Here is a 23,758-nt window from a genome sequence, read left to right as displayed (position 1 = left end):
TCCAAGCTATAACCAGAGGGCTGCAATCAAGTGGCACCGTGTATTGGGTGTAGTATATGACAGGAGAAGGCCACAGGCACTGAAAAGTACAGTGTATAACATAGTGGGGCAAGCACTACTACTATATGTTACAGAAACCTGGGAAGTAAAGGCAGAGTAGTTGAGGAAGCTAGAGATGATGGACATGAAGTGTCTGAGATGGGTGGTAACATGCACACTGTGGGACAGATGAAGAGAGGAGGACAAAAGAGCAGAAGCCAAAGTAGCTCCAATTGCAGGAAAGATCAAAGAGAACAGATTACAGTGGTTTGGGCACGTGCAGAAAAGTAGAACACGATCTGGTGAAAAAGATTTGGGACAAACAGAAATAAGGCAAGAGGAAACAAGGACATCCAGCAAAGAAGCAGATGGATTGCATGTGAGAAGACGTGACAGTCAGTCATGAGTGTCAAAGAAGGCAGAAGAGAGACATTGAATAGAGAGAGAGAGAGAGAGAGCAATACTTGACATGACACCCTGACCCCATGTAGAAAATGGGGAAAAAAATAGGTTGATGATGATTCCAATGCTATTTTAGTAGAGGTGTGTATACTAGGGTATAAGATACTTCTGGAGCAAGACAACTCAAGGTTGAATGAAAGCCATCCTTATTCTGATGACTCCATTTTAGCTGAGACAAGTATGGATGCCATGCACAGTGCAGGAACTCTCAGACCGACTACTTAGTAGAACTCAATCATTGGAACGTCAGGAAATATCCATCTGGATACAAATGCCATCAAGCTGTCCATGTGGCTTCTCCAGTTTCAAATATGACAGCTGGCCTTAGATTTACACCTAAGGTCATATAATATTGATTTCTTTACAAAAATATTCTAACAGAAGAAATGTCAATTTTAGAATGTAGAAGCAGAATCCTACCATATGAAAGATTCTGTAGGAGTAGTAGAAGTTTTGGAGCAATGCGTCTGTTACTCTCTCATTAAGGTACATATGACATCTCTGTATCTAATTTTCATACAAGCCAGAATACTCCTTTCTAGCTACACTGAAGGTTACTAAGGGCTTCTTAACAGGGATGCCTTACTTCATAACACCCATAAATTACAATTTGTCTCTTTAAGAATTATATTTCTTTCTAGAGTTACTGTCAAACTCAACCTTTGATCCTGCATCCAAGGCTGACCTGAAGCATCTGTAACTGAAAAAATGGTTATAGTAGACATTACCTCAAGTGCAATAGTTTCACAGCTCCTACACCTTTTGATTAAATCTCTATCTCTCTCTTCATTGCACAGTGGTGCCTAAAGTCTCTGTTGAAACTAATCCACTCTGAGCACATTTAACCCTCCTTTCCACCAGCTGCATGGTTAAGGCTGAAGACTTAATCTATGGGATTTTAAGATTTTATTTCAGTAGGAAACAAAAGATTTTTGGAAGTGCAACCAATTCAAAATTTCCAACAGCTCACTCCACCAAACTGGTAGTTGTATCTTTCATCTTATTAAAGAACAATTCCATTGATGATGATTGCACAGCAGGTACTTGGTCTAACCTTCACATTTCCTTAAACACTGCAACACAGATATCACCTTCGGGTGCAGTCACATTTTCAGACTACAGCTATGAAGGCAATGTTCTTTATCTTACCAGCTCAGGTATGTTGTTGACATAATCCTATCAATTAAGAAAGTGGACTACTACTTGTCAAATACAAAGGTCTTATATTTACCATAAGAAAAGAGCTTTGAGCAATAGGAACTGTTACTGATGATGGACCTACTTCTTAAACTCCCTACTAAGTCCAAGGGAAGCATGCTGGTCTCGAGTGACCTTCCTCCTAGCATCTCCTGGGAACCTTTGATTATCAACACTCTTTTGCTAATAGACTACATCTGAGCCATAATTGTGTTTTCTGGCACCATGAGTAAATTCCCCAGACTGGCCCCCTCTCATCCTAAAATTGAGGACCAAAAAAAAAAAAAAATTTCTGCCAAAGCGTAGTACCTTATTACAGTTACAACCACTTCTAGCTGTCACAACTGCAACCACAATGGTGAGTGCAGTGTCAGAATGAATTTATGAAGCTGCAGAATGTCATTATGGCTTCATGAATGCATAGCAGTACTGTATTCACACCTGCCACTTGCACCTCCCAACAGCTTACATCTGTGTCAGCTTACCATTTCACCACATCCTATGTCATGACTATATGCCAGGGATTACCCTAGGCAGTTACAAGAGTGAGCAAGTTTGCTTGTGTCATGAAGAAATAGAGAGAGAGGCAGAACAGCATAACAGTAGCCTCAAGATGGTCTGAAGAGCATGAAGGCTTTCAATTGTCTGCAGCATGTGTTACTGCTAGTTTCTGAAGATGGACCCACTTCTTACAGAGTACTGAAGTTACTATGCATTATTTGAGTATCAGAGTTATACATATCAAGCTAGCCATTGTGTGATATTAATAATTTTTTTCTAAGTGACGCACAGCAACTGTTTCATAAATCTGTGAATAATGCAAATACTTACCCACATGAGTGTTTATATCCAGAAAAATCGGGTCACTCATCCTTTGTCACTTATCACTCATGAGATAATTGATTAAAAGAAATATGGTGCAGTGCATAGCTCATCTAAGAAATACAGGTACTATAACTAACACGAGTCAAAACTGAAATTGTTTACAAAAGATTCCTCACCACTGCTTCAAAGTAATATGCCCAGTATGACACAGTTCTCATTCATGCTATTTCTTTATACTTAACAGTTGAATAGCTGAACATTTATTTTTTCTTATTTATTTAAATATATAGGTCGCATGCATATTTTAGAGACTGTACTTCCAGCTGAAAGGCTCATTTTCAGTGGATGCCCAAGGACATAAGTGCATGATATATTTGCTTAAGAATGTCTTAAGTGCAATGCTAAATATGCACAGTGCTTAGTGAATTTTAGAGAGCTCTTGTGATATGAAAATGAGCAATGATTTAAGTAACTTAATTAGATATTGTATCTCTGTACTGTCAAAGCAATTCATTTATGAAATGTACATGTTTTGAAGAATAAACCTGCAACGCTTGCATATTCCATGCTAGGTAGGTAAACAACCTATCCCTGTACTATCAAATATACTCATTCATATAATATGCAGTCTTAGTTACACCTGCTTCTTTTTTTCTTGTTTAGGTAAGAAGTGCATTACAAACGTTGAAGTAACAGCTGCTTTGTTATACCAGATGCATATATAGAATGAAGATATTATGAATGATGCAGGTAACTTTAATTCACAAATATGATATTAAAGATGTCTTAGTCTGCACTAGTATTACACAGGGATACAACCGTGTTTATGGTCCAGATAACCTGAGTTTGATTAGCAGCTTGGCAACTTGATAGCACAGGTAAAGGAGTGAGTATTGATGTGCCTATCTTAACTCATTTCCTCTAGTACAGCTCTTTTGAGTGTGTATCTTTAACTCCCAGTGGGTGTGGCTTGAGCCTAAGTTCAAACAAATAGGCATATCTCTGGAACCATAAGTGTTAAAAGAAAACTGTAAATGGCAAACTATGTAGGATACATTAATCTTTGCATTACTTGCTTTCATTCAGTTTGATGCCTTCAACTGGATTTTATAAGTCAAAATAAAGACAGTGAATATTAATTTTGTAATGTTGTATTAACAGATTATGATATCTCAGTAAACATTCAAGCAAGGCACATACTGCCAGCAGGATTTTCTTCATATAGTGAACTTTCGTATAAGGCTATGCAGTTTTGTCAGTGTTACCTGAATGTTGATATATTTAGAGTTCTGTTTGCGTGTTACCTGAATGTTGAGATACTTAGAGAAATATGAAAATTATTAAAATACAAATAAACAGTATACAAGTAATATTAAATATTTCTTTAGCTGCATTAGTCAGAGATCATATATCAATACAATTGTGTTTGCCATCATGTATGCTTTAAGATGAAATCTTCCGATACTTTGCATGCAGCATGGTTTTGGAATTATTAATGCAAATATGAGCAAGCAATATTTGATGCCTAGAGGCACAGTAGGAGGTGATTGCAGAAACGCCCAGAGGCACACTCAGCTGTAATGCGTTAATAGCCTGGTAGGATCTGCTTGCAACCTGGGATATGTCCTCATGGAGGTTAGAGGATGGCTTCCTGATCAAAATATAGACTGCCTAAGAATGGTTGCCAGGAGGGTTGGCATTTGTGAGGTGACTCGTGTCGTAATAGTTCCAATAAATAAGGGAACTCTTCGTATAAATGTCCCCCTTGCTACATATTTAATGCCTCTTCCTCAGCTCTCACTTCTCAGCCTTGTGCAAGGGGCAGTCTTAGAGGCCAAAAAACCCAAGGTGTTCTCATGTGAGGGTTGAGGAAGGAATCAGACACATCCATGGCTATTCAGTGTGTGCACAAAGGAACAGGGAATCTGGCATTCTAAAGAGATAAAGACCATAAGGTGATTCAATCCCTGCAGTGAGAAGGTGGGAGAGAGCGAGAGAGAGTGAGGAGGTCTGCCCGAAAGGTGAGACAAGTTTCATCTGGTTGTCTCTTCTTGAATACATGTTGATGCTGACAGGAAAGAAAAGGTCTGTGATAGAAAGGACTTCACCAGTAAAGCAAAAAACATGAGAGTAGGATCAAAAATAACTAGATGAAAAAAAATCTCTTGATATATTTAAAATTAGCATATCACTTCAGAATAAAGAAACTATTTAGAAATGTATTCCTGTTCTACACCAGGCTATATAAAGTTCTAACAACTACAAGAAGGAGCATTTAAGTAAGTTAAAATGTAAGTTTGGGGAAACAGAATCTTCACCGGGGGGGGGGGGGTGTAATGTCATTGCTATTCAGATCATACCACAAAGCTGTCTTCTTTGCGGTAAGTGTAAAACAAAAGATGACTAAAAACCCTACAACTTTTAAGAATTACTCCAAGGCAAACTTCCCACTACTAACTGACACCCTAAATAAATTTCAAGCCACACCACTTACCCTGAGAATACTACTTCTGCTGTGTATACAGAAACCTTCACAGAAATTCAAGCTGCCCTAGTGGACTCACAAAGTTAATAGGTTTTACAACAAAAGGAAAAAACTCATGGCAAAGACAAAGAAGGGCAATACCCAGAAAGGTAAAAGCTCCCCTTGTCAGCCAAAACAAGCAGAGCAGTGTTAAACTCCACAAAAGCCAAATGTGTGGTTAAAATAGCCACCCAGGTAAAGAAAAACCACAGCGCTTTCTTTAGATATATCCAAAACCTCAAAGGCAACACACAGCAATTTATCAAATTAATTTTAAATGTTGCTACCTACATGGAACCAGAAAACATAGTTAATCTCCTGGCTGCCAAATTTGGCTCAGGTTTTATACAATCTCCCCTCCAGATATTCCGCAGGAAATTTAAACCTCCATCTTGCCTCCAACCATCGCTAAAGGGCAGGACATTAAGGACCTCTCCAAAGCCCAGAACATTACATTAATGGGTCCTGATAATATCACAGAATTCCTTCTCAATACCAAGAAACATGAACTATTGGCCCCACTAGTATCTCTATTCAACTACAACCTCCAAACAGACTTCATATATAGTGAATGGCATACTGCAATGGTTATACCACTGCACAATGGATGACCATCCATGGACTCAGAAAACTATCGCTCCATTAGCTTGACAAGCCTGTACCACAAGGCTATGAAGATAATCATGGATGTCATAAATGATGACATAAATAACTTTTAAACACTGGGCTGTAGTCAGTTTGGGTTTGTCAATGACTGGTCTTGCCTGCTAAATCTGGTGGTCTTTTTTAAGAAAGTTAGCAAAGTGATGGATAAGAGCAAGTCAGTACATACTGACTGTCTCAGCCTAGATAAGGCATTTGACACAATACCCCACTTGGACATTATCATCATCAGCCCCCTTTTTCCCGTGTTGGGGTCAGTGTGTCATGTCAGCTGTTGCCATTTCTTTCTTGATTCAATGCCGCTCTCCTCTTTTCTTCAACAGTCATGCCAGACTATTGCAGGTCTTCTCTCACACAATCCATCCATCTCTTTGTAGATACCCTCATTTCATCTTACTGTCCTCCTTCCAGCCCCAAATTTTCATCATTTGATTACATTCTGCTTTTCTGCACATCTGTTCAAACTACCTTAATCTGCTCTCTGTGACCTACTCTGTAATTGCGAGTATTTTGGCTTCAAACCTGGTGGCCTAATTTCTTTGTCTATCAACCAGTCTGCATCTTACCACCCATCTTAGGCACTTCATTTCCATCACCTCTTGCTTCTTCAGCTGCTTGGCTTTAGCTGCCTAGGTTTCTGTACCACGCGGTAATGGTCACACCACTGTTTTGTATGCTTTACTTTTCAGCTTCTTTGGCATTCTTGCATCATACACCACCCCTGGCACTCTGTGCCAGAAGGCCGAAGACCTCTGATTCTAGCTTTGACCTCCTTATTCAGGCTACCCTTTGCCTCAAACCCTCCCCGATACTTGAGGCTGTTAACCTGCTCGTTAACTTATTTTCCTTTTCATCTCAATTCTCATCTTCTTCTGAATTACACCATTTGCTCCCATTACACCAGTCCTATATGTACTCAGTTTCATCCCATGTGCCTTCAGTTTTGCAATCCGTTCCCTATCCTTTGCTGAAATTCTTGCTTAGAATTTTCCTGTAATGCCACATCATCTCAACATACATCAACTTTGTTGACTGGTCATCTTCAACCTGTTAGTCCATCACCCGTATGAACAGCAGTGGGCTCAGAGATGAACCCTCATGCATACACACTTCCACTTGGAATATCTCTGTGAGACTGATTACTGTTTATTTTTAATCATTGGGTCCTTGTATATATTCTGCACTAATTCTAATAATTCTGGTGCTTTGAACCTTTGCAAGACTGGCCAGTTCAGCTTTCTTGGGACATTGTCTTATGCTTTCTTTCTTCAAGTCTAAAAATGCCCAGTAAGACTCTTTCCTCATCTGTAGTTGCATTTGTGCATGGGAGGCAAAGACCTTAACAATTATTCCAACTGGTCTCACTAAATTAGGTATTCACCAACACATCACCTACAGAAGTCAGCTTCCAGGTTTCAGCCAAGTCTCTGTTGACCTTTGAGCCTTCTCTGACCATTGCTTGCAGCTAATTGTGGCAACCAGCGGTTTATGCTGTCAGCTGACTGTTTTACTGAGGATGATTTTGCAATCATTGATTCTATCCCTGTGGCCTTTCCTTACTAGAAAAAAGTCTACATAAGTTGCATGTTGGCCACTCTTGTATGTGATCTTGTGACTCTCTCTCTCTCTTGCTAAACTATGTGTTGGCCACAATCACACCATTTGGGAGACAGAAGTCTATAATTGGCTCTCCTTCTTTATTTCTGTTATCCCATCCCTGTGGACTACAGCAGTCCTCATATCCTGTTCTGTCTGTCAGAGTATGTGTATTCAGGTCACCCAATTCATGTTGTATTGCTTTGTCTAATATGTATAGCAACTGTTGTCTGAATGAACTCTCTAGTTCACTGTCATAACCCTGGTGTGGGGTATAGTCTAAGATTATGAATAGTGCCCTATCCTTGCACTATACTTTGATTTTCATGAGTCTGTCACTAATTCTGATGACATCTCTCACTGTCTGCTGAGGCCTCTCCCTTACCACAATTCCCACACCACTTCTAGACTGTACCCCTCTTGAGCAGTAGTCTCTGGTTACCAAGCCAAATGGCTTTGCTGCACTGCCCTTCCATCTTGACTTCTGGATTCATAAGATGTCCAACCTCCTCCTTACTATCATGTTTTCAACTTCCAAACTGCATCCTCTTCGTGAACCTACATAGAGTGTATCGATTCTTTCTTTATATTTTGCAGTTTAATTTTTGGTTTTATGTTCAATTTTCTCACAACAGAGCTATCAAAGGTAACCTAAGCCGAGAGACTGGGCAACAGCCAGCCAGTAGCTGATTGACCCAGGCCTGATGGGCATTTTGACAGGAACACAATGTCCAATAGGGGAACATAAACTCATCCCACCATTAGCATGCGTCTCTGGCATAGTTCAGAGTAGGTTGGGTCTTAAACCCACTTGAGACAATGTTGCCACTGTTAAATGACTAGCCTTGCTACAGGGAGCAGTTTGTGATCCATGTTCTTTCTTGAGGATAATGTGTACAACAGATGATGTCCAAAGCAGTTGTTCTGTAGAACACTTCCCCCATAGGTCACCATCATGAGTCTGTATTACTGTACATTCTCTGGTGAGTTTCAAGTGGAAACTCTTCAAGGTGAGAGGAACCCCACAGAGACCCAGGGAGAGGATGCAAATGCCACACAGGCATTGGCTGGAGCCCAAGATTTAACCTTGCACCTTGTGCATGGGAGGCAAAGACATTAACTGTTATGCCAACTGGTCTCACTAAAATTAGGTGTTAACCATGCATCACCTACTAGAAAGCCAGCTGACTCACTGTCAGGACCTAAGAAGTAGGAATTATGGAATCTGCCTCCATAAAAAATACCAGTTACTAGTCGGGTCACCCTGGGCTCATTGATGGGGCCACTGCTGTTTGCCATCTACTTCTCTGAAGCCAAGGCTAACTTCTAGAGCCTTTGGATGACCAAGTACATAGACGACTGCAGGTTGGGAGCTGTCATTGTACTCCCCAAGATACTAATATTCTTCTGCGGCCCTGAAACTGACTAATAGCTGGCATCAGAGTCATGGCCTTAAACTCAATATTAAGAAGTGCATCATAGTATCTTTCAGCAAGACGGCCATCACTGCAAACTACCATATTGATTGCACACTCTTGAGAGTAGACCCTGTAGTCAAAGAACCAGGAACACGTGTAGATAGAGATTTGGCATTTGACTAGCACGTTTTCACTGTGGTGAGGATATCATTCCTTTTTGCAACACTTACAAGTAAAGTATACCATTGAGGTCCAAACAAGTCATCATTCTGTTACATTTTACTTTCATAACACCTTTCACTGAGTACATCATCTCCTTCAGTATGTACCTCACCAGGTATATGCAACAGTTGGAGAAATCACAGAGATTTCTCACAAAAACAATACAAGGGATAGAAAACAAGTCTTGAGCAGACTGCTTGAAATCATTGTTCCTACATTCAGTTTTCTATAGACTACTGAGAGGCGACCTATGCCCAACCTATAAAGGTTCCACAGATCCAGCACTAATGGACCTGTAACACATTTAGAAAACAACTACCATCAGAAAAACATGACCTAGGGACCTAAACCTTGCCAGAAATGTAAATAGGATGTGCTGGTGGGACAGGTGTGTGTCACAGAGGCTCGCCCTTTTCTGGAACAGGCTCCCCATACATTTAAAGTGGAGTTCTTCCCTGCATTAATTCAGGCAGACCCTGGACCAGTAGATAGGGAATCACAAATATATCCCAGATCTGTTATCCATGTCTATTCTAGAGAGTGAGGAACATTGTGATTGTCTACCCAAGAGTATATACTTTCCATAAAACATTTGGGAACCATAACCTACCACATTTTATGTTGGGGAACTTGGCTGAGCTTAACATGGCTTCTTGGGTTGTTAGCCTAGTATTCTGCCATGAAACTATAAAACTATGATTATAATCCAGTCTAACAATATTCTTTGCACTTAGTATACATATAAAATAACAAGGAAAGGTTAAAAATGCCAACAATGGATATTTTATTAATAGTAAACAACGCAAGGAAGTTATCTTCCTGAAATAGTTTCAAAAGTAATTTATGACTAGTGGATGTAAAGTCTTGTGCTATGACTCTGGAACTCCATGGACATGGATATAATCAGAAAATATCTTATTGTGTCTTCTGTACTGCTAGAATTTAAAGGTTTCTCACGAAAAAAAAATGGAAGTTTGTATATTTAATCCTTATCCTTACTAAATTTGTCAGACATACAAATATTCAGCATGACACTGGTTAAAATTTTCCTTAATAGTTCTTTTTTTTCAGACACTTTTATTGAATTATCACATATTCCGTTAAGTAGTGGTAAACAAAATGTCTCTAAGGCAACTGCATATATGCCTAACATATCTTGATGGCTTTGTAAATATATTCACCATACAATATAAGCAATAAAAATTGATCAGAATTCTCAGATAAATTTGTATTTTTTAGTATTGTAAAGGGGAGTGAGTGGAAATTTTATTACTGAGTGTCACATCTTGCAGTTTAAGCAAGCTAACAACAGCTTAATAACATTAAGGTTCTTCAAGTAATACTGAAATTATTTCTTTGCTAGAGGTTGGCAGTTCTTCTGATTAGTATGGTTTTCAACATGGATCATTTTGAAAGTTACCGTCTATGTAGTCTATAAACTGAATAACAGTGACAGCCCTATAACTGCAGGTACCTTTACGAAGGGCCAGGCAGACACTCTGCTGTGCCATGGAGAAGTGAAGACTTAAAATGAACTGCAGTTTACGTTGTTGTAGCACTGACCATGGCCTGAAGAGCCGAGTTTAGAATTCTAGATTGTATCTGAGCTGCCTTTTACAGCATGTGTGGCTAACGAGGAAATTTTGATACAACAACTTAACTAAAGGTCATGTCTGCAATATTATAACATCATAATTATTCCACATTTAACTAAATGATGAACCTTATAACTAACTATATACACTATTTAAATGATATGTTGGGCATTAATAATTATCCAAATGTCCAAGACATTATTTAAATGACATGTTGGGCATTAATAATTATCCAAATGTCCTTCTAAATGCTTAGTATAAAATGTCAGATTATTATAATTCATTTTGTTCAGTAATTAAGCTAATTTGTCTCATGGTTGTAATTCAAAGGTTTCCAATTTTTCTACTGTGATAGAACTTCAGTTTTGTATAGGATGTATTATATACAAGTATTTTTCTTCTGACCTCAACAAATAACATCTGTAAGAATATGGAGATAGGCTCGTAATGTGGATGTCTTAATAATGGCTACTGTAGCAGAGGCAGATATTCTTCAGCAATGTAGTGTTGATGCTGTTGGTCCAAATTTTAGTAACTCTGTTTTATTCAACCAGTGTTAATGCCACTCTGGAATGAACCAGTTCTTTAATGATCTTGACTTTCCTCATTTTTAATTTCTGCAAGGAAATGTTCCCATTCTTATTTCAGGGTAGAGTTCAAGTTTATGAAATTATTGTTTCAGTTTTTGATGTTAGCCCAGAATTCCCTTCTTTTGTAATTCATGAACTATTGCCAATAGAGTTACATTTATCAGTGTCATATTTAAGTACGTTTGAAAATTCTTTTTATCAGCTCTGCTGCTCCTACTGCTATTTGGCGCTATCTGGCTGATTTTATACCACACGCTGAGCTAGTTTGTTATTTATATCTTCACAGCTTGCAACTTTGTCTCTCGGAATACAGGACACTGTATTCTTTAGTAAGTGTAGCTATTTCAATAATTAATGCTAAGTTTGTCCTTTTCCCTTTGACTATAGTATCTGAGTTTCTTGCCTTTATTTTCCTGACTACTGGGATTGGAAGATGCTATGTGATTAGTACTTCCTTGACTTTCTGTAAATCTTTGTGGTTCATGTCTCCAGTACTTCTCACCAGCTTGCATGGCACAGTGTTTGCACAATCCATAATGTAATGATCTTGTGATATTATTGTGCCTTTCAGTATGCAATCCCTAAATTAAGAGTAAACCATAAAAATCAAAAAGACATAAAGCCATTTCTAGTCCTGTAGCTCAGTACCTGTTTTGGTATCTCCTACATTTTTTCTGTAGACTTAGTAAACCAAAATATGCATAGCTCACTTCTTGAGCAGGCATTTTAGCCATTCATCTTCTGATTTAAATTCACCTTTCCTTAACCATTCGTGCCTCAAATATTGAGCAATATGGTTGTTACAGCAGTTTTGTATATCTGTTGCAATAAATCGGCTTTCTTTCTCTTTCTTCTGTTCCCAGTTCATATACATATATATATATATATATATATATATATATATATATATATATATATATGTATTTTTGTTTTCCTTTTTGGCAGTTTCCATTGCTAGCTGTTCTCTGTCTTCTGAGCTGCTATCCATGCCAGCTCCTTTCCAAAATAATAAAATAATTCTTACAAGTCTCAGGAAGGATGTTGTCTTAGAATTGTTTTCTTCATGGTTTAGGATTTCACTGTGTTTTATTTATTTAGTTAGTTAGTTATTTCCATTTTATAATTTACTCACGTCAAGTTCCATTCCTTTTTACTGGTCTTCGTTATGGCTTTGTTTAGTAGCTTTATGTTTTGCAATAGCTTATTTTCCATTATAACTTTGTTTAATAACAAATGATGATTTTTTTTTTCTTTCTGGTGGGGATGTTGTCCGTTAATTCTGCCATATGTTCTTCAAAGTGAATTTGACTATTGTAAGCAGGTCATAGATGAGGAGGAGCCCCAGTGTTTCATTCCACTTACTTGCTAAAACAAATAAGAATGGCCTAATAACTGCTATGGCTTCTTTCAGTCTTTATTTTGAATAGTAGATTGACTTAACTTATAAGTGCTTGTGAAACAGTCTTAGTAGTAGTACAAAAGCAGAAACCCTAACGCAGTCTGTTAAATTACAGCTTAGATGGCTAATGTTAGTGAGCTTATGCCACTATGGGCTTATTCGATGTTATCATCTCATTCAGGGGCAACTTTTAGTTGCAAATAACAACATTATTTATTTTGGATTTGGAAATGGTTTTATATCCACAAGGTGCCATAAGACTGCTATATTACATTGCTCACAATTTGAAGTGTGCCAGCTATGTCAATGGAGAACAACCATCTTTTGTATATATTAGCTTTGCTTCTGTGTTCTATGACTTACAGAAAGTCTCATGCTATGTCTTTCAAATTGTTTTGAGCTTGTATTTGAGTACAAAAGTTCACTGTTTCTTTGAAACTTTGATCACAAATCAATAGTCCTGCTCAAACACAAAATAATTATCATTTTAACTACTGTCTTTCTCAGATTATTTGCATAGTCTAAGTATAAGCACATAAGCATGATACATTCCCAAGGCAGTGCCACGAGTGTTACTTTCTTTAGGATTTCTTACACTTTAAAATATACTTTGCAGAGTAAAGCAGTGATGCATTATATATTTTAGATATTATTTTTGCTCCCCTGTTGTAAATTTTGTGGTTTTAGGTTGTTTTATTTGCTATGAGTTGAAAACAAAGCTGTGGTCTTCATTATTTCCTTTAAGGCAAGGGTGGCCTAATGGTTAAGGTGTTTGCCTTACAAACAGAAGGTACAGGGTTTGACTCTCACAAGGGAAAATTGGCTAGGCTGAAAATGGCTCAGAAGGGCAGTTAGCCTAGTACTAATCTATAAGCCTTAGGAGGAGGGTTGGCATAATGCCTAAGGTTTTAAATTGATGTATACAAGGTGCAGTGTATGATTCTGACCTTTTGTTATAGGTTAGGCGTGTAATCTTTAGACCAATATCCTAGTGTTTAGCTATTAACTACTAATAACCCATATCAGTTTTTAGTTTCAGATCATGCCTGTTCATCTCAAATTAAAATGTATTATTACATTTAATATATCTACTTATATAATTTCAGAAGAAACAGACCAATTGCATAAACACACAGTTTTGTGTAGAATTTCTCTCCATAAGATGCAATCATGTTTTTTTTCTATGTCTGATTTCTTGTAGAAGGTCAGAAAACTCTTTGCATATGCATTAAGATTCTGGAATGCATTGCCTCTCTATAGCATGTCTGAGTATGGGGTAATATGAATGAGCACAGATGCTAAGCCCATGGCATTGAAATCAGTGAGGATAATGTATCTGCAGAACCACTATCTGCAATGACTTGTTTAGTTTTGTATTTATGCATTTATTTATTCGATGACCAGGTTACTGTTACTGATTCTAACAGGGTCTTTCTCATCCATAAACCAAAAGTATAATAAAGACAAATAGCAATAAATGTATAAAAAGACATCAGAACAAAAATTATAAAAATAATATAATAGCATTGTTTATTCAGTGAGACCTGTGATGTGTAAGCTGCAAAAGAGAAAACAGTGGCCAAATCTGTTGGCATTGTTCTATAATAAAAAGCAGTGGGTGTGTGTGTGTGTGTGTGTGTGTGTGTGTGTGTGTGTGTGTGTGTGTGTGTGTGTGTGTGTGTGTGTGTGTGTGTGTGTGTGTGTATCTCTGTTTGTATACATAAATATACATATTGTAGGTGTGTGCATGTATGTGTATGCATCTAGGTATACACACACACACACACACATATATATATATATATATATATATATATATATATATATATATACACATATACATATAGAGAGAGAGAGTGACAGAGAGAGATACAATTCTGCATCTGTCAGTTTATCTGTAATCTCAAAAAATGCTGGTGAATTTTATTGATTAAAGAGCAAGTCAGATATTACTAATAAAAATATATGTACAGAAACATTCTGACTTTTTTTTATTTCTGTGGAATACTGGTAAATGAATTCTCAGTGCAATGAAGAAGGATAGTTTAGTTCACTGATTCTGGGTCATTTAAAATGAAAACTCTGCTACTTTTAGAAAAAGAAATTGCAATATACACAGAGAGAAAGATAGTGAGAGAGAAAGAGAGAGAGACAAAGAAATTACAGAGATGTGGAAAAGAAGCAAAGAATGCAAATGACTTAGGAAAGGTGGTGGGAGATGGAAAAGGGCAGTACTAGAAATGAATCAGTTTGTCATAATTTGCAGGACAGATTGTAAACACTCAGGGGAGTTTGATCACTATAGTTCTTGGATGGGAGACGTAAGACTGCACTTGCATAATTTATTAAGTTGAGGTTGATGCCTGTTGCATCTGCTGGAAGAAACTGCTGCAGTTCCACATAGGAGTGATTTATAAAAGAGAGGAGCACCTCTTTGTTTAAAGTAGGTCTTTATAACAAGTTTAGTAACTTAGGTATTCATAAGTCTTTCTTAGTTGATTATGAACTTTGTCTTGAATGAGGTCTAAATAGTGAGCTAAGGCAAGATAAGTTAGCATCACATGTCGAAGACTTTTTAACTGGCTAGCAGGTGCAGTGAGTTCTCCATCTGGGATGGTAGTCTTACTTGCCGAATGAATCATTCACAGAGTGGAAGATACTGCAAGCAGCATGAAATCTTTTTGTTAACGTTAGTATGGATTACTAATGACAAACAAGTTGCTAGCAGCTGTGTGCCAAAATTAACTGGTGACATGGACAATCTTAAATAGTGCCTGCACTTCTGTGTAGAGCTGTTTTTACTGGGCAGGTCACGCACGGCCAAACAAAAGAAAATTTGTAATATGAATAGTGTATACAGACTTTTGGGTCTTTAGTTTTTTTAAGTACATCTATTTTATATACAAATATAGATATTTACTCCCATTCGATTCTTGGCTGGAGCGCCTTCTGTGTGGAGTCTGCATGTCCTCCTCATGGTCGAGTGGCATTGGAAAGACATGCGTGAATGGGCGTGCCTTTGTTGAAGGATGGGTGTCGGGCTGGCACCTTAGCACCATAAAAATCAACTGCCAATCATTAGCGAACTGGAGTTCTGCTGTGACATCCCCTAACCATGAAAAGCCAAAAGAAGAAGAAGAAGAACAACAGTTTATATTAAATAGATATAGTGTGTGTATGTATGTACCTGTGTAATCCATTCTTAGTTAACCACACAGAAAAATGTGAATCCCCAAAATTTTGGTTAATTGCTGTGCCACAATAGACTGTACCAGTAGTGATTCCCCATGGAGATTGATCAGTGAGTCATAGACTGAAAAAGTATATTTGATGGGTCAAATCTTTGCCCTACCTACATACAGCCAAGAGCATGGAAGAATCAATGCTACCTCTGTCTTTAGCTTTAGCATCATTTGATTTGAAATTATAAAATTCAGTTTTGTAAGTCAAACATCAGTGCTTTAAGGACTTGTTAATAGTGGAAGGGGAGAAAGAAGTGAATGAAATATCTAATAAAAAATTAATTCCATCTTGCATGTGCAGTATTCTAATACAAATTTTAACAGATTCAGATACCTGCCCTTGTCCAAATAGCCATCTTTCCACATTAGCTTTGTTCCAAACATAGAAAAGGCAAAATGAATTGAGTTCAGTATCCAGGAAGTTACTTAGGTGATTATTATTTAATATGGTTTGCATTATGAGAATTTCACACATGAAAATTGAATGATTGCTGGGATGTAGCCAGAACTCATTTGATCCCCTGTTGAATACTACCCATTGATACAGAGGCAGGGAAAATATTAATTGCGAGCTTATTATGATACGGTGATCTGTAAATGTGAAAATGTGTTGATAGTATTATAATTGTTATTGGAATAGGCAGTTTTAAGGAGAACTGGGTAAACAGTTGTGCTTTAACATTATGAGTTTTATGAAAACACAACAATGGAATTCAAGCCTTTATCACCTGCTACTGTAAGTATGGCATCCTAGTCCTACTATAACTCATTATCAGCATTTTCAACCAGTGGTTTGGCCAAAGAGGTTTTCAAAAATTATGCTTATTTAAAGGAGAAAATACACAATAATCTGGAGTGGGTCAGAGTCTGAAAGTGATGAATACAATGCATGATGAGGTGTTTCGAGTTAAAGTGATGATAAAGGCTGGAAAATGTGTCATTCAGGGATATTTCACATGAAGAACTTCACCGTAAGTTGGCCTTCTGCATTATCAGGCAAGCCAACTAAGCAGGAATTGTTACAGATAACCATATGAAATTTCAAAACCTGCTATAGCAAGTCCTGGAATATGGAGAGTGACCAAAAGAACTATGCTATTTCTCAAAATATTCCCTTATCTCTCATGTATAGCAATCTTGAAGTTGGCATATATAAAATTTGTTGGTCCAAAACAAAGTTTTAATGCAAAGAACAATTATCGAGGTTTGCTCTTCTCTGGCTTTTTGGTCTTTTATTTTTGGCTTTTTGAGTGCTGACATTTCAATGGGGAAGCCATGTTGCATTATGCCTACTTAGTAAAAAAGTGAATTTGCATTTCTTGGTTATGTGAATTTAGTTCAAGTGAGAGTTCCTTTCTAAGTATTTAGCTGTTGTATTTCCTTGTACCAACTTAATGTACTTTTACAGGTTGCATATTTTATTAATTATTGAGTTTAGTGAAGTAAAGATCTATAAGAAACTAGATGTATATAGGATATATCTGGTTTCTTGATTGCTTGCAGTGTTGCCATTCAGTTATATAGTTACTGTAGCTGAACAGTAATTGCATACTTTCCAGACATGGTATTAATACAGTCTAATTAGAAGGCCTGTTATTTACTAATATTGAAATATGAAATTTGACACTCTAGCTTTTTCTGTTTCATCTACAATGACTATTTTGACATGTGAGATTGAGTGAAAGTAGCACTATTATGTTGCTGTGCCCTAATGTGATGTAGTGATGGTCTGCTTATGATAAAACTATCGGATTCTTAACCAGGATCTGGTTGGCCTGATTATGATAGAGCTATCGAATTCTTAACCAGGATCTGGTTGGCCTGATTATGGTAGAGCTATAGAATTCTTAACCAGGATCTGATTGGCCTGATTATGATAGAGCTATTGAATTCTTAACCAGGATCTGGTTGGTCTGATTATGATAGAGCTAGCAAATGCTTACCCAGGATCTGGTTTAAGTTAATACAAATGATTCCAGAAGGCAGATTTAGAAACTAATAAGAAAATTGGGAAAAAGTTATGATGAGAAATTGTTTTTCTTCCAAAAGAAGTGTAACTGGTTTGGTAAGTTTCCTTAATTGAGCAGTGTAGCTATTTGATGTAGATTGGTTGAAGATATGCACTAGAGGGTATAACATGAAAAATACATCTGGCATTAAGGAAGCCATGGTAGAAATCATCTTAAACAGCTTTTCCATGTTAAAGCACCTTGTAAACAATATTTTTCAGGTAGTCTGAGGTGCTTCTCCAATGATAACTATTTAAGCATTTTTTCTGCTAGGATGACTTACCTATTTCTACGGTTGACAAAGTTAAATATCTAGATCTGAAAATAACTTTTGAAAAGGATGCATCTTACAGTCCTTTTTATAACTGTCACTGGGAAGAAGGCTGTACAGCAGTAAGGTATTTTTTTTTTAGAGTACCTTACATTAGAGGGGAAACTGATAATTGTGCAATCAATGTTTTTTACCTTACTCTACTCCAACACCCTTAACAAAATTCAGTTTAACAATCAACTCCCCTCCGTTAGTAATGCACAGTTACTATCTGTCCTTCTAAAACTACACCAAGAGAAAATATAGGTATCATAGTCATGTAATTTCTACCCCTCCCCCCCAAAAAAAGACTACAACCACTAAACACATTCCCACATCTCCGAAGAAACTATTATCCTTGTAGACATAAATGTTAACTGGAGTGACTTCATTCCTCTCTCTGACTCAAATTTCATAAACCTATTTATGTTACCCAACTAATAACCTTCCCAGCAAGAGTAAGCAAAAACACAAACAAAGGCTCATTCATTGTCTGGATTGCCAGCCTCACAATCATCTCATCAGGTCTACAGCCCGATGTGCTAAGCATTCCCTATGATATCAAAAACCAGAAAACTGAACAGTGTAACACAGTCAGAAATCTAAAAAACTTCAGCCTAACTAACTTCATTAATACACTTAAACAGTGCCCTTGGTCACATCTCAAAACTCTGTAGCTCAATCAAAACATAGCCTACTTCAATACCACATTTCTCGTAATACTAAATAGCCAGGCTGAACCTAGAAGAAAATGCACCAAAAGTAAAACTGCCTCATGGATATTCCACAATATTGAGAAACTAATGAATGAATGGGATGAAGCCTAGAAAAACTGTCACACCAATGGCTCCAAAATCAACTTACTCACCTCGAGAGAAACCAAGCCAAAAAGGAGATAACTTCAGATAAAAGGAGATATTATCTCAGTCTTTAAAACACCTAGTGTAACCATCCCGACAATTTCTGATGCAGCATCAACAATCCCCTTAAGCCAGTCAAACACACCTAACCATGTCTACTCCCAAATGAGTCAGACAACTCTATTGCCATCAAATGTATCACCTACTTCATAAATATAGCCCAAATCATAGTGAACAACACTGCTACCAGTACCTCTCCTTCATCTCCCTTACTTGTCCTTCCTTTTCTCGAAAACCAGTACCTACCAGTAGAATAAACAAATAAAAAGAACATTCTAAACTTAAACGAGCAACTCTAACAACTGGCAAGCTTCCCACCCATTATTTGGGATTTTGCACAGATGCCACCATCCTTATCAACAGATCTACTTTTGAAAGTCATATTTCAGTCATTTGGAAACATTCCATAATACTACCCTTCTACAAGGGAAATTGCCCCATGAGCTAACAATTACTGGCTAATAGCCATTCTCCCCTCACTAAAGTCCTTGAATGTTGTATCCATTTCCAGCTCTTCAATTTTCTTCTGCAAAACAACCTACTCTCCCACACCCAGAGTAGCTTCCTCCCCATCATAGTACAGCCCTCTTAACTTTCCTAAACCACATCCACTGCCTCAGAAAGGAAAACAAACTAATTTTCCTTATATTCATACACCTACGAAAAGTTTTTGGTACAGATCTCCACTCCAACCTACTCCAGAAAACATCCTAGTGACACTAACCCCATCTAACTGAACCTTAAATTGGTTCATGAGCTACCTAACGGCCCGCACTCAATGTGTACAGTGGCAATTTGCCTATTCATCCTACCTACCAGTCACAACCAGAGTCCCACAAGGCTCAATCCTTGATCCTATGTTATTCAAACTATTTCTTAACAACCTCCACTCACACACACTCCCAATATGGAGAAGAAACTACTCTAATTTGCTCAGCCACAATATCTGAACTCAAAACTCTCACACAGCGATCCTTCACAAATGTAGAGCAGTAGTTTAATGAAGCACACCTTCACCTAAACTCCAAGAATACTAAGTTAACGATTTTTATTCCTAAAACCCAAACCACAGCAGACAATCATTCACAGTCACCAGTCTCCAAAACATTCACATGGACATTGCCCCCACAACCAAACTACTAGTTGTCATGATACATGATAATCTGAAATTTGATACCCATATCCAACAAACCTTTGAAAAAAAAAACAAAAACAAATTAGGGGCACACTATAAGACCAAATTGTGCCCTGTAAAGTAGCAAATATAGAACAAATACCTTTTATGCCAACAAGCTTAGGATAGTTAGTTGGGCATTGAGTGGTAATACCTAGAGATTCATTAGAATTTAGCATTGTTTAAACATTAAAATTAATAGAATTTAGTACTGCTTAGAATAATCTGCCCCAAGAAAGCCCACCCCCTTATTAGTCTGTGATAACAAAGCACCCTTAATAGCCTTCTAACTCCAGTAAACCACACACTTGTAGCTCACCAATCAATGGACTGCACAGTATGGATATGTGATTTAAAACATTGTCTATAGCCAGCTTTGTGGATATGGGCATCTTGAGACAAAGTAGCAATTGTCTCATGTTTACACTGACAGCCTGTTAATAATTAAGTAAACAGACACAGTATTCAATAAGTATATTTGCACATTGACACTGGAGGCTAAACTCTCACATACAAGCATACATCAGGTTGTCGAAACCATGCACAGAACATGTACTTCACATAGCACACAAAACACTCATATACTTACATATGCTGAGGCACTAAAAACAATCTTCCTAAACAACAAATTTTGCCTAGACTGCCCGTTGGTAAACCTATGCCTTGGGAAGTCCAAAGGCACTCAGAAAAAAAACTAACACCACATATATAGTCACATGCAATGGAGCCACGTATACTAAGCCCCTAAGGCACGGAAACACATTCCAGGACTCTCTTCATAGGAGATGCTATTGTAAGATATACTGATGTCCCACTAATCAGGAGAAACAAGGTGAAGATAACAGTCTTTTGCTTATCTGGAGCCAGGATCCACCAAATCACATACAGGTTCTAGTTGTTACACTACAGATACTAGTATAATTCATTATAGTCCATGTAGGTGTAAATTACCTGAGATGCATCTCCCAGGACTGTATGACAAGAGACATTATGGAGCTCACGATCTGCATGTCTCAGGCTGGGATGAGCTTAGCATTGAGTAGCATATTACCATCACTGAGGCTGATGCCAAAATAGGAGCAAAAGATGATTGATTTTTAACAATTGTCCGTCTTTCTGGCATTATTCTAAGGGGACACAGCAATGAAAAGGCACCTAAACTCTTCCAGTGGACAACCATTCCTAAAACCACAACAGGGCTGTAAATTTTAGATAAATTTGACAGTCCAGTACTTCCGGGAATGGAAATAAAACAAATTGCCAATAAAAGCAAAAAAATTGTTAAATAAATCTAAGTGCTTTTTGGTGCCATTTGCAAGCACTAAAAACAACTTTATATTAAAAAAATAAAAACAATTTAATTTAGATTAGCAGCCCTATCTCTAAGAATACAGTTCAGGGACAACATATCTTTTATTCCATTTTTTGTTCATAACATATAAACATAACTGCCAATGTAATTCCTTTTGTTCAAGAAGCAATTCACATTTCCCTTCTCTATCAACAACAAAAAATAAAAATCTTTTATAATTTGGACATTGCAAGGTGTGCTTATAAAGTGGTGGTAAGTTTGCATTTTTTAATATTGTATGCGTCTTCATATATTCTCTCTTTGAGTGTCCTGGTAGTTTTGCCTATGTAAAATGCAGAGCTGAAGGTGCATAATGCTAGATATGCCACAATTTTATGTTACAGCTGCACACAACTGGGCAAGTTAACATCTTGTCATGATCTACCACCGTAATATATGGACCATTTTTAATATATCTGCAGTATTTGCAAAAGCTACATGTCATAATTTTTTGACCAGCAGGCCTCTTTTCTAGTGCAATTATTTCTTTCAAAGATGTTTTTTAAGATTGTCATCCCTGCTATACGTGATCTTCTAATATTTAAGTTCTGCCATCTATAACTAACCCTCTACAGATGTGGAATCCTACACAGCCAAATAGTGATTATGTCCACTAGAGGCTTCTACATACTGGGCTTTGTACTCACAAATGTGGGAGAATGCTGCACCCCCAACAACACCATGTCTTGTCCTCTTTAGTAAGGTCCAACCATAGACTTTTATCCTTTGAAATTGAAATCAACTCGATAACCCCAGTAAAACCAGTAACATGAACTGTTCCAGGGCTTTTATTAAGTGATGTTTTCTTCAAAATGTATTGCCCCTCAAAACCCCAAGAACACAGCTGCCTATGCTGAATTGGTCTCAGAAGCATTGTAGAGCAATGCCATTGGTATCATAGAGGCTACTGTACCTACAAGAAGTGACCACAGAACTAGCCCCTAAAAAAAGACTGCCCTGATGGCATCCCAAATTAAACAGGATATACAACAAAAGGAAAAATAATTATGGCAAAAATCAGGAATGGTAATTCCCATAAAGATGAAAAGATTCTCCTCAAATTAAATAGACAACTAAGTGGGATAGTTAGGTCAAACAAAGCCACCTTTCAGTTTAAGATAATCTCCCAGGTGAAACATAACCATAGAGCCTTCCTCAACTATGTCAGAAACCTCAAGGTCAACAAACAACAATATGCTGAACTGGTGGTTAACAGTGCTGCATTCACCAAGCTTGGTGATATAGTGAACCTGTATCAGACAAATTAATTTCCAAATTTACCTCCCTCTCACTTGGAATCAGCTCGCAAGAAATGCCTTCAAACATAGCCCTCCAAATATAGCTAAGAAGCATGCATTGACTGTGCACACTAAAGACAAGTACACAGCCTCATTTGGCCCTAGAGAAATCCTGGGTTGTCTCCTGAATAACCTAAAATTTGACTATATGACTTGTCATATTCCAATTCTTAAATCTATTTTGTCCTGGATCTCCCATCTATGATATGAGACTATCACACTAGGTGACACCAATATCAATTGGAACAAACTCTCCCCTGACTCCTCTACCCTTAGTATTAACCTCTTTGGTTTCAGTCAACTTATTTCTGCTCCCACCCGCATCAATAAAACACTAGCTCCATTCTTAATTGGATATTAACTTTCAGCCCTGATCATTACCATAATCCCACCACTTTACCAGACTCCTTAAGTGATCACATCCCACTCTCAATACCAAGACTACCTTATCAAACCCACCTTTATAGAGACTGCCTGTCCAAATTCAATGTAGAAACATTCAACAACCAACTCTCCCTTATTAATTGGACTCACCTGTATAACCTTCCTCTAAATGATGCTGTTCTTGAGTTTAACAGTACTTTCATAAACATACTAAATGCCCTAACATCCATCAGGAAAATTAGGATCAAATCTAATCCCACACCCTGGCTCTCTATATATACTATTTCCACTATGAAGCTTATTGACAGACCCTGGAAACAATGGATAACGTCAAAATCTTCTATCCTCCTTAAATTCAAATAACTAAGAATACTTACAAAAAAATGTATACATGGCAAGAAAAAAATTCTGTCAAGAAGCTCAATCAACAATTCAACTCCCCAAAAACATTTTGTACAGCATGAGCAATATTCTCCATCCAGAGAAACCTTCTACCCCCAACCCCTTCCTCAGTAAAACCCTTCTTGAAATTGCCACACT

This window comes from Protopterus annectens, chromosome 17.part0 (assembly GCF_019279795.1).
Source record: "Protopterus annectens isolate FY-2018-M chromosome 17.part0, PAN1.0, whole genome shotgun sequence".
NCBI classification, from domain to species: Eukaryota; Metazoa; Chordata; order Ceratodontiformes; family Protopteridae; genus Protopterus; species Protopterus annectens.
This window is presented reverse-complemented; position numbering follows the sequence as displayed.